Here is an 11,737-nt window from a genome sequence, read left to right as displayed (position 1 = left end):
TTTTTTTTTTTTTTTTTTGTAGAGATTAGATCTCGCCATGTTGCCCAGGCTGGTCTTGAACTCTTAAAGTGCTAGGATTACAAGCATGAGCCACTGCGCCCGGCCAGCAAGTATTTATTGAGTGGAAAAAAAAAGAGTGACTGAGTCATTGTGACCTCCTCCATGCAGCTCCTGGCTAATGTCCCCAATCCCTAGTGGTGTGGCTGTCACTCACCTCCTCTAAAGCTTCAGTGCTTTCCCGCTGCCTCCCAAGAAGGAGTAGAAAGGGAGGAGCCACAATCTTCAAGTCAAATAGTCCTGGGTTTGAGTTCCAAACGCTTTCAGACTGGCCCTAGTTCGATCCTATCTCATCCTATCTCTCTTTTATAGCTTTACTCTTCTTTTGATACCTAAACCTTACCATGTCACCCTCACCCCCAGTCCCCCAACTCTCAGTGGCTGCCTCTGTCCTCAGAACCTGGCATCTGCCAACCTCTCCAACTTCTGTCTTCTCGACTCTCTCCTTTAAACTCCTCGCTATCTGGAAGATGCCCCAGTTTTTTCTCTCCTCTGAGTCTTCACACATCCTTGGAATTCTCTGCTGGGAAATCCCTCTACCATATTCTAATATCCGTCTCATCATTGTTATCAAGCTAACTCCTGGGCATCTTTCAGGCTTCAATGCCACTTCATTCTTGAGGCCTCCCCTGTCTCCCTGGGTCATTAGACTCACAGAGCACCTTCTACTTCCTACATTAGCATACATCATCCTTGCTTGGAAGGACTTCTTTCTAGTGGTTGCCTTTCCTACCTAGACCGCGAGTGTTGTGAAGGCAATAACTATGTCTGTCTGGTTCCTGGTTATCTTTGGTGCCTAGCACAGGACCTGGGCTAATGAGTATCTTTTTAATGAATTAATGAGGACTGAAACTCGCTGGCTGTGCACCTTTGGATGGGTAACTTTGCCATTCTGAACATCAGTTTTGTCTTTTGTAAAATGAATACAGTGGTTGTCTCTGAGACAATACAACAGTTGTTTCTTGTATACTTGAAAGCACCACATAAATGCCCACTTTGAGCGATCATTTGTCTTTCTACCTGACATCTTGCTTTACCCAAACTGGACTACAGTTTTTCCTGAACACGTCCTATGTTTTTCCATCTTTATGTCATGACTCATGCTGTTCCCTCTTCTAGAATGTCCTTCCTCCTATCTCCGCATTTACATTTTCTCTATCTCAGCTCTGTGGAGTTTTTCTTGATTGTTCTCATCAAAATTTGCCTCTCCCTCTCTTTAACTTTTGTGGTATTTTATGTGTCCATCTCCAGAAGTGTATATCACGTTTGGCATTGTATTATGGCTACGTATGTGCAACTTCTAGTCCAGTAAGCTCCAGAGTTGTTTTTTTCGGTTCGTGTCTCAGATCCATCTTCTCATCAGCTATTCAACCATGAGTTAGTTAGTGAGCCTACCTAAGCCTCAGTTTCTTTCTCCGGAAAATGAGGATGATAATACCTATCTTAAATGTGATGGGGATGGGAGACATTCAATGGGATTATGTAAGTAGATCGTTTAGCACGGTGCCAGACACATAAACAGTGATTATTTGCTTTATGTAATCAGCATCGTCCTTATCATCTCTCTAGTTAAAGAATGATTCCTGGAGGACAAAGACTATGTGTTTATAGGATCCCCTATTGAACTGAGCCCAATGCCTGGCCCCATAGTTGGTACTCAATAAATGTTAGTTGAATATAGACATAGACAATATAGACACATATGACAAAATAATGACCTTTTATTTTGCTGTAAGATGATACAAGTTTACTGCATTTGGGGACTTTTTAGAACTTCTGTCTCTATGGGTTTCCCTAATGAGCATGAACATTTTGAAACAGTTTTAGTAGAATAGGCCACTATGTTGCCATCGGTCTGGAATTTAGAAAATTATGAGCAGAATTAAAGAACAGTATTAGAATTATTTATTCTTTCTATGCCCCTTTATTGCATTCATTTTGGGGGAAATTATCTATTCTTATTTAACAAGAAGATTACATTACATATTCATGTAGAAAGAATTTTCCCCATTTGTGGAAACTTTTCTCAGATCTTGCCACATGCTAGATGTCAGGCAATGTCTCATTTGGAGAGAGGAAAAACAACTAGAGCTACCGTGATTTACAGCAAGGCAAGTTGTTCTGAATTTCCTTGGTAGAAAGAAAGTGGAAACCACATTTGTAAAATATAGAGGTTCGTTCTTCTAAACAGGCTCTTATCTGGGAAATATATGTAGTCATTTGTCTGACTTAATAAGGGGATAAGGCAAGTTTCACTTATCTTAATTTTGCCTATAATGAATACACCAGATGAGATTTTCCTATGATATGTGACTGCTCTTTCATTAACAGAGTAGATAATTGCCCTCTTGGAACGGGCCGACTTTATTATTCGGTACCTTACTTAATCCTGGAATAATCCAGAACTTATTTGGTGTGCAGAGGTACGGTTAGCGGAAAGACACCGTACCCTGGGCGCTGAGGAGAGTTCATGGGTTTCCACATGAGGGAAGGCCTTTTGGGAGAGAGGCCATTGCCCACACAGCACAACTTCAGAGGTAGTGGAAAGACCCAATCCCATCTAACTGGTCAGAGTCTGAAATTCTACCTTCCAGAATTCCATTTGTGTTCCCTGGTTGATGAGAGGATTTAAGAGAGTTGAGAGCTTGGGAAGCGACCAGGTACTGAGCAGGGGTGGCGAACTCCTGCCTGCCGGCCACATACAGTCAACCGTATGTTTCTGTACGGCCCATGAGGTAAGAATGGTTTTTATACTTTTTTTATTTTTTATTTTTTTGAGTTGGAGTCTCGCTCTGTCGCCCAGACTGGAGTGCAGTGGCCACTCACGGCCACCGCAGCCTCGACCTGCTGGGCTCCGGCCATCCTTCCGCCTCAGCCTTCCCAGTAGCCGGAATTACAGGCACGCACTACCACGCCCAGCTAATTTTTTTTTTATTTACTGTAGAGATGAGGTCTCGCCTGCCCAGGTGTGTCTCGAACCCGCAGGCTCAGGCAATCCACTCACCTCAGCCTCCCAAAGGTGCGGGATTACAGGCTGAGCCACTGAGCCCAGCTGGTTTTTATACTTTCAAATAGTTGGGGGAGAAAAACAAAACAAAAGAAGAGTAATATTTCATACCATGCTAAAATTCTATACAATCCAAATTTCAGCATTCATACCTAAGGCTTTATTGGAAAACAGTCCCATTCGTTAACTTATGTATTTACCATGGGGGCTTCCGTGCTACCATGGCAGAGTTGAACAGTTGTAACAGAGACTGCATGGCCCACAAAGCCTAAATATTTACTGTCTGTTCCTTTACAGAAAAAGTTTGCTGACCCTTGGTGTGGAGGAAAGAACATTAAAAGCTGTGGAATCTATCTTGGGGTTCAATCTCACCTCTTCTAGTTATTAGCTCTGTCAAGTTAACATTTATTCATTCAATAATCATTGATTAAGTTAATAGGAAAATGATGTATTTTTTTTAATGCTTTCTTGAGGCAGGCACCCCGTCAGCTGTCAGGTACAGTTTTGATGAGTTAGCACATCTGGCCCTTAGATCCCAGGCAGGATGTGATGGGAAGAGTCAGAGTGACTAGGGTTTAAAACTCTGCAGGGTGACTTTGGACTCGCTGATGTCCTTGGGTACGTAGAGATTGTGCTTGACATTAGAGATGTGGTGGTTTCTCCATGTGAGGACCAGCAATACCTAGCTTGCTGACCTTTTGCGAGGATTAAATAAAAGTTAGTATTCAAAGTGCCTAGTGCATAGTAGTTGCTCAGTAAATGATTTTTGACAGTCTACCAATAACTATCCTATCTCAGTATTTTGGTAAGGAGGAGTCGTGAAACAAAGAGAGGCAGAAGGATAAGCTGATGGCTGACCCAGAGTGAGACTGGTATCTCAGGTGGTGGCGGTGAGTAGGAGTCTAGAAGGTAAAAGGGAATTGGACAGGCGGGGAGTGGGAGAAGCAGGGACAAAGGACTCCACAGTTTTGCTACAGGCCTGTTTTCTTCGGGTGTAAACTTCTGTGTGACCCGATCTTGGGTGTCTCATGGCCCTTTAATAATAAATAGCCATGAATCAATATAGTTAATATTTATTGAGCATTTGTTAAGTGCTGAGAACTATTTAAAGTGTTTGATACAGCAGACCCAAGAGATGGCATATAATTGTCCTCAAGGTCACGTGGCTAGGAGTGATGGAGCCAAAATTCTGGGTCCTTGACATTCTGATGCTGATGCCTCTAGCTGTGACACCAGTGGCTTTCAAATTAGGGCCTAGGGTTTCATGGATGTGTTATCGGGGGTCCTGGAGATGTCTACAAAAACCTTTCGATTGAGGGATCTCATTTCAGTGAGAAACTTAGGTAGGAAGAGAAAAAAGGCAAGACAAGCATCTTCTGGACACGCGAATGACTACCTCATGACCTGCTTTTGCCCATGTTACCTTTCTCTAAGTTAGCATCTGTGTTTAGATGGGATGGTTTTAGTGGGCTAATGAGGAGAGAACAGAAGAAACAGACCTAACAGGAAAATGATGTGTTGATGCCATAGGGAGGTTACGTGACATTCCGGCATGTCCGAGGACAAGGCTTCACTGCCATTCTAAGAGAAAAACAGGTGGGAGAACGGGATCATCTCACAGACGGAGGGCTCCTGGCATGCCACCCGAAACGTGGGCGTGCTGAGAATGGTAAGCTAGTTTTAGGAAACCACAGCCACTACATCACTTGGATTTCATTAGTTCTGTGGTATGCTAATATTTAATGTATACATTTGCTCTGGTTTTATAAATGACCCCAAAACTATCTACATCAAGAGATTTTTTAATCTTGTTGTTTAAAGTCAATTTTACTGCATTTAAGTGACATTAAGATAAAAGTAATTTCAGTGACATTCAAATTCTTTATTCTTATGTGTTCTTGCTTTATTTCTTAATTTAAGGCATCACTGAATGGGGGTGCTCCCCAGATCCTTCCTCAAGTGTTCAAAATAACATCCCAGAGCTGGAGAAAAGGGAGTAGACATTTTTCCCTTTAGTATGTAAATGTCCCTGGGCTTCTGTTGATGAGGCTATTTTTCCATGCAAGGAAATGTGTCAAGAAATGAATACTGATCCTTCAATATGATTTTTTTAAAGGATTTTTTCTTTCTGATGTTATTTCACATCATTCAATTTCCATTTGTGTGATTTTTGCTTATCAATGAAATATTTTTTCACCAGGACCTGATGCCTGCACGTCTGTCTTAAGAATGGTTCTTGGCTCTTATTTACTCAGAGGAAAAGGGAGAAAGCAACTATCAGTCCCTCCATCCCTAAAATTATGTTATAAATACATTTATTTAAAGTCTGTCTCTCCCACTAGAAACTCCATGAGGGTAGGACGTTTTCTCTTGCTTATTTCATTCAGGGGTTTTAAACAGGGGCGGGTGTCCCTGGGGCAACATCTAGTAAGGTCTGGAGACAGTTTGGTTGTCACGACTAGAGAGGGTCTTGCTACTGGCATTTGGTAGGTAGAGGCCAAGGAGGCCACACAACATCCAGCAGTGCATGGGACACACCCTCCCCTTCCCCAGCAGTAAAGAACGGAGTTCAAGATGTCAACAGTGCTGAAGATGAGAAACCCTCAGTTAAAAAAATGGTGTCTGGCAAGTAGTAGGGGCTTGTGTGGGTTTCTGAGTAAATGAAAATATAATTGATGGCTAAACATGGCTCACACCTATAATCCTAGCACTTTGGGAGACTGAGATGGGAGGTTCTCTTGAGTTTGAGACCGGCCTGGGCAACATAGCAAGACCCTGGCTCTACAAAAAAATCAGAAAATTAGCTGCACATGGTGGAGTGCACCTCCAGTACCGGCTACTTGAGAGGTTGAGGTGGGAGGGTCACTTGAGCCCAGGAGTTCGAGGCTGCAATGAGCCATGATTGCACCACTGCACTCTGGCCTTGTCTCAAAATAATTTTACAAAGAGCATGAATTGGCATGTGGCATGTGTCAGAAAGTATGGTAGAAGTTTTATAGATGTAGCGAGACAGTTCACTGAGATCTTAATTTGGTTTTAGTTTCCACTGGGTTTTTCCTGGCCCTGATTTCAAACAGGTAGCTATTGGGCATTTCCCATCCTCAGCGTGTGACAGGGCTGAGAAGTGACAGAAGACATGTTCTCTGTTTGACCTTGTGAAGGATAAGTTAGTGTGATTGTGTGATGTGTCCTGGAGGGACCTTTCTGTGCCCTTATGGAGAGGAGGGTGTGGAGTCCCTATAACGATAAAGACTGAATTTCTTTCCAACCCGGTGGAGTTTGGAGTTGGATTTACTTTAATAAAATAATATCCCATTTCTTGTATATCCACATTTTTAGAATAACATTTACACATTACCTGATTTAACAGTTCTTAGAACAACCATGCAATAAAATAGACAATATTATTCTCATTTTACGGATGAGAAAACTGAGATCCTGAGAGATGAATGAACTGACTTCAGATCATATGGATTATAAATGCAAAGACCAGGTGTGACTCTCCTTCCGTCTGTCTTCAAAAGCCCAAACCGCGACTGCCTTTGAATGAATGAAGCTCCTGGGCAGAGTGAGAAACCCAGACTTCCACACAACACGAGACCTCCCTCCTAAGCCATCCTGTTTTTCACTAGGGTCCCTTTCGCTTCTGGAGATGGTTTTTTCTTTCCCTGTAGGTGAACTACGGATCAATCAATGAATACCAGCATCTGCCAGGCCCGATCTATTAAGCCTCCAGATGTGGAGTATAGGTTGTATTTCCCACTCCCTTAGGTTGTATTTCCCATTCCCTTTAGTAATGGCTAAATGTGTTGAGAAGGATTCTCAGGCTGAGTCTGGGCTGGCTCAGCTGGGAACGGAGCCATCATCAGTCAGATGGCTCTGTTGTTGATATGCATTGCTCACGTTGGCATTCTCCATGATGGGCACTAGGGGGCAGTCAAGGACGAATAAGGTCCCCCATGGAAATGCCCATCCTTCCAGATTCAGCCCCATGTCCGACACCCCAAGAGGCCTTTCTGATCATCCCAGCTTCTCTCTCTTTTCTGTTCCTAGAGCCACAGTCTGGCAGGAGAGACAGAGAAATATAAAAGCACCCATGGAACTTAGCTCTGCTGCAGATTATTCCTCGCACCTCACCTCCCCAGCGGCACAATGAGGCCTCAGATATCAGTGGCTTGTGTTTTTGAGACACTGAGTCTCCAACATGGCCTAACACAGCAGGTATTCAGTGAGCATTTGTTTAGCCCAGGGTTAAAGGAATGAATGAGGTATGATACTACATCCCAGGACTTTTTATTTTTATTGGGTTGAGGAGCATGCAAATAAATACTCCCTAAACGAAACAAGGAATGCCTAGCATCCGGGATCCCCAGGCCCTACTTCAGTACCATGGCTACATCTGTTCTGCCTGGTCCGTGTCCCTCCCCGTCTGTAGTTGAACGCTTTGAATTAGACTGTGCATTTCAGTCTAAAGCTGAAACCACGCCTGGAAGTCACAATTGCCATTTCCTGCTTTATTTCTCTTCTGGCACTTGGCTTCATCCAACATACTCTATATTTCACGATCTTTCTTCCCCTCGCAAGGGGGAAGAATGTAATGAGGAAGGGATTTTGCCTTTTTTAGTGACCACTTATTTTAGTTATCTATTGCTGTAAAAAGTAACAACCCGAGGCCGGGCGCAGTGGCTCACCCCCACTCAAGAATTAAGCCCAGTACTTTGGGAGGCAGAGGTGAAAGGATTGCCTGAGCCCAGGGATTTGAGATCAGCCTGGGAAATTTGGTGAGACCTCGTCTCTACAATAAATTAAAAAATGTGTTGGGCATGGTGGTGCACACCTGTAGTTCCAGCTAATGGAAGGCTGAAGTGGAAGGATCACCTGAGCCCAGCAGGTTGAGGCTGTGGTAGCCACCAATGTGTCACTGCACTCCAGCCTGGGCAACAGAGTGAGACTCCGACTCAAACACTCAAACATACAAACAACCCCAAGTAAAATAACTATTTTAGGATGCACACAGATTCTGTGGATCAGGAATTCAGACAGAGCACAGTAAATGTGTTAGTTTTTTATGGCTATGTGACACATTATCACACAAGTACCAGTGTAAAATATGATACGTCTAATATCTCAGTGGGTCAGGAGTCTGGGCACAGCTTAGGTGAGTTCTCTGCTCAGAGTCTCACAGGGTTGCAGTCAAGATGTTAGCCAGGCTGCATTTCTTTCTGGAGCTGACGGCCTTGTTCAAGTTCATATGACTGTTGGCAGAATTTAGTCCTTGAGGTTGTAGGACCAAGGTCCATACCTTCTTGCCAGCTATCAACAGAAGGCCCCTCTCACAACTTGGCAGCTTTTTTTCCCAAGGCTGATAGACGACTCTCTCTCTCAGGAAGGGCCAGTACCTCTTTTAAGGCCTCTCAACTGGCTAAGCCAGGCTCATTCAAGATAACCCCCCTCTTTATTATCTCAAAACCATACAATTTTAGATCTTAATTACATTTGCATAATAGCCCCTTTATTTTGCCATAAGCCATATAGAACAATCTAATCATGACAGTGATATACTATTAAATTTAGAGTTCTCCCACCCCCACTCAAGAAGAGGAAATTATCCAGGAAATGTACAGTGAGGTTGGATTTGAAGGGCCATCTTAGAATTCTGCTTACTGGAGCAGGAATGTCTTGTCTGTGCTTCTTTTTTTTTCTCAATATTTTATTTATTGAGTTGAATTCTCTCACTCTGTCACCCAGACTGGAGTGCAGTGGCGCGCTCACGGCCACCGCAGCCTCAACCTGCTGGGCTCAGGCGATCCTTCAGCTTCAGCCTTCCAAGTAGGTACTACAGGCACGTGCCACCACGCCTGGTTAATTTTTTTGATTGATTGTAGAGATGAGGTCTCGCCAAGTTGCCCAGGCTGGTCTCGAACCCGTGGGCTCAGGCAATCCTCTTACCTCAGCCTCCCAAAGTGCTGGGATTATAGGCGTGAGCTACCATGCTTGGCTGTCTCTGCTTCTTAATGTCTGTCGGGGGTGTGGGGGATGGTGCCTCATCTGGGAAGAACTGAATGGCTGGGGCTGGGACAATAGCATGTTCACCCAACTGTCTGGCCCTTGGTCAGAGAGGACTCAAAGGGTAGCCTCAGCCAGGACTGAAGACCAGCATCACCCCCATGTGGTCTCTTCTCACAGCATGGAGGTTGGTTCTGAGGGGAAGCGTCCCCAAAGGGATCATTCCAAAATGAGTATTTGAAGAGATCAGATGAAAGCAGAGTGGCCTTTCATGACCTACCATGGAAGTCACATAGCATCGTTTCCACGCCACAAGCCTGCATAGATTTCAGGAACATAGATTCTGCCTCTTGATGAAAGGGATGGTAAAGAATCTATAGCCATTATGTTTAAACAACTGCCACACTATTATTTCTCTAAGAAACATGCAGTAAATATTTGATAAAAGCAACATCTACCTAATGGCCAGGCACAGTGACTCACGTTTGCTTTGTTGTTGTTGTTGTTGTTGTTGAGTTGGAGTCTCACTCTGTCGCCCAGACTGGAGTGCAGTGGCCACTCCCGGCCACCGCAGCCTGGACCTGCTGGGCTCCGGTGATCCTTCCACCTCAGCCATCCAAGTAGCTGGAACTACAGGCGCGCACTACCACGCCCAGCTAGTTTTTTTGATTCATTGTCGAGATGAGGTCTCGCCTGCCCAGGCGGGTCTCGAACCCTTCCAAGTAGGTACTACAGGCACGTGCCACCATGCCTGGTTAATTTTTTTGATTGATTGTAGAGATGAGGTCTCGCCAAGTTGCCCAGGCGGGTCTCGAACCCGCGGGCTCAGGCAATCCACTCACCTCAGCCTCCCAAGGCACGGGATTACAGGCTGAGCCACCGAGCCCAGCTGTGACTCACGTTTGTAATCCCAGCACTTTGGAAGGCCTAGGTGGGAGGCTTGCTTGAGCCCAGGAGTTTGAGACCATCCTGGGCAACATCGTGAGACCCCCATCTCTACAAAGAATAAAAAGAAAAAATGAGCCAAGTATAGTGGTGCACTCCTATAATCCCAGCTTCTCAGAAGGCTGAGGTGGGAGGATTGTTTGATCTCAGAAGTTTGAGGCTGCAGTGAGTTATAATTGCATCATTGCATTCCAGTTTGGGTGACAGAGAGAGAGAGAGAGAGAGAGAGAGAAAGAGAGAGAGAGAGTCCCTGTTTCAAAAAAAAGAAAGAGAAAGAAAACGGAGAATTTATCTGATGAATCTAATTTAGATTAGGATAGGATTATATCAAGGAAAACTATTGGGCAGAGACAGACCCCAAATGATAGATGAGCTGAATAGGTAAAAATATAGGAAAAACATTTTAGGTAGAAGGCATAGCATATGCAAAAACATGAAAGAACTGTACATCGGCACAACCCAGGTAGCTCCGAGCAGCTAGAGCGTGCGTGTGTGCAGAGGAGTGAAAGGTGGCGAGGCCAGAGAGGAGGGCCGGGGCCAGTCCTAGAGGGACTTGCGGGTCATGCTGTGGAGTTTTCCTGGGAGAGCTGGGACGACACTGAGTTGCGCCAGGAGCTCAGGTAGGCATTTTAGAAAGGTTCTTATACCTCCAGTGTAAAGGGTGGATTGGAGGTACAGAGAGCAGTGACGAGGCTGCTAAATAATTCGGGCAAGAGCTGATAAGAATGCATCGTGGCCTTTGCGTTGGAGATGGAGAAGAGAGGACAACTTCCCACATGAGAGTCTCATTTGATGATTTTAGCATTGCTTTACTTTTTCGGGTGCATTCACTGCCATCTGAATTCCTGTCTTTACTATTCATCACAGAGTTTGATGCTCATCTGGAATGCATGAGCCTTGAAACTCATTGGCATAAGTCAGGCACGGTGTACAGTACGTCCAAGCGGTACTCCCTACACAATCTTTACAGCTCAGCTCGTAGCTGGCTCCCTTGGTGATTGGTGTTGGTGATGAGATAGAAATACATCGAGATGAAGCTACAACAGTCACCTTGGCTTGGGATACAGCAAGGAGATAGAATCTGATTCCTGCTTTGCTTGTGTTCAAAGCAGCATGACATATTTGTACAGCAGTGTTCTCTCTGGAGTGTCAAATACTTAATAAATATCACCTCTGTACATTTTTGCAAATCAAGCCAGTTGGATTCCCAGGTTTCTAGTCCTATTTTTGCAGGGTTTCTGAGGTATAGAAGCTTCTTCTGTTTCTTTTTCTCATTATGAAATTATCAAAGGGCTGGTCTTCTTCAGGACTAGGACAAATTGCTGATGGAGGGACAAGGACTGTGACCCTTCTTATAGTAAGGATTGACAAACCAGACAGAGAATGGGCTGAGGTTCTAAAAGTTGGCTGCTGGAAGCCTAGGAGGAAATTCAGATCACACATCTTATCTCATACAACTCACGAACTTGTCATCTTTGGCACCTAAATCAAATGCATTTGACTTAATGTATGTTAAGGAAAATCTAGACACTACAAATTCCTTCCATTCATTTCAACAAATATTTATTAAACACCTACCTATGGCAAACACTGTTCACAACAACAAAGTTTTTGTTAACAACAACAAAAATCATGCAGCTCACATTCTAGGGAGCTGAGGTGAGTGGATTGCCTGGACAGCGAGACCTCATCTCTACAATAAAGCAAAAAAAAAAAAAAAAA

At 44.2% G+C, this 11,737-nt stretch overlaps 1 pseudogene; it reads right to left on the bottom strand.

Annotated features, from left to right (window-relative positions):
• Positions 1–7,057, bottom strand: part of LOC110595378 — an 84,059-nt pseudogene extending 77,002 nt beyond the window's left edge.
• Between the last annotated feature and the right edge of the window lie 4,680 nt (positions 7,058–11,737).

Source organism: Carlito syrichta, unplaced genomic scaffold, assembly GCF_000164805.1.
Source record: "Carlito syrichta isolate Samal-C Ts95f unplaced genomic scaffold, Tarsius_syrichta-2.0.1 Scaffold301537, whole genome shotgun sequence".
Taxonomy (NCBI): domain Eukaryota; kingdom Metazoa; phylum Chordata; class Mammalia; order Primates; family Tarsiidae; genus Carlito; species Carlito syrichta.
This window is presented reverse-complemented; position numbering and strand designations above follow the sequence as displayed.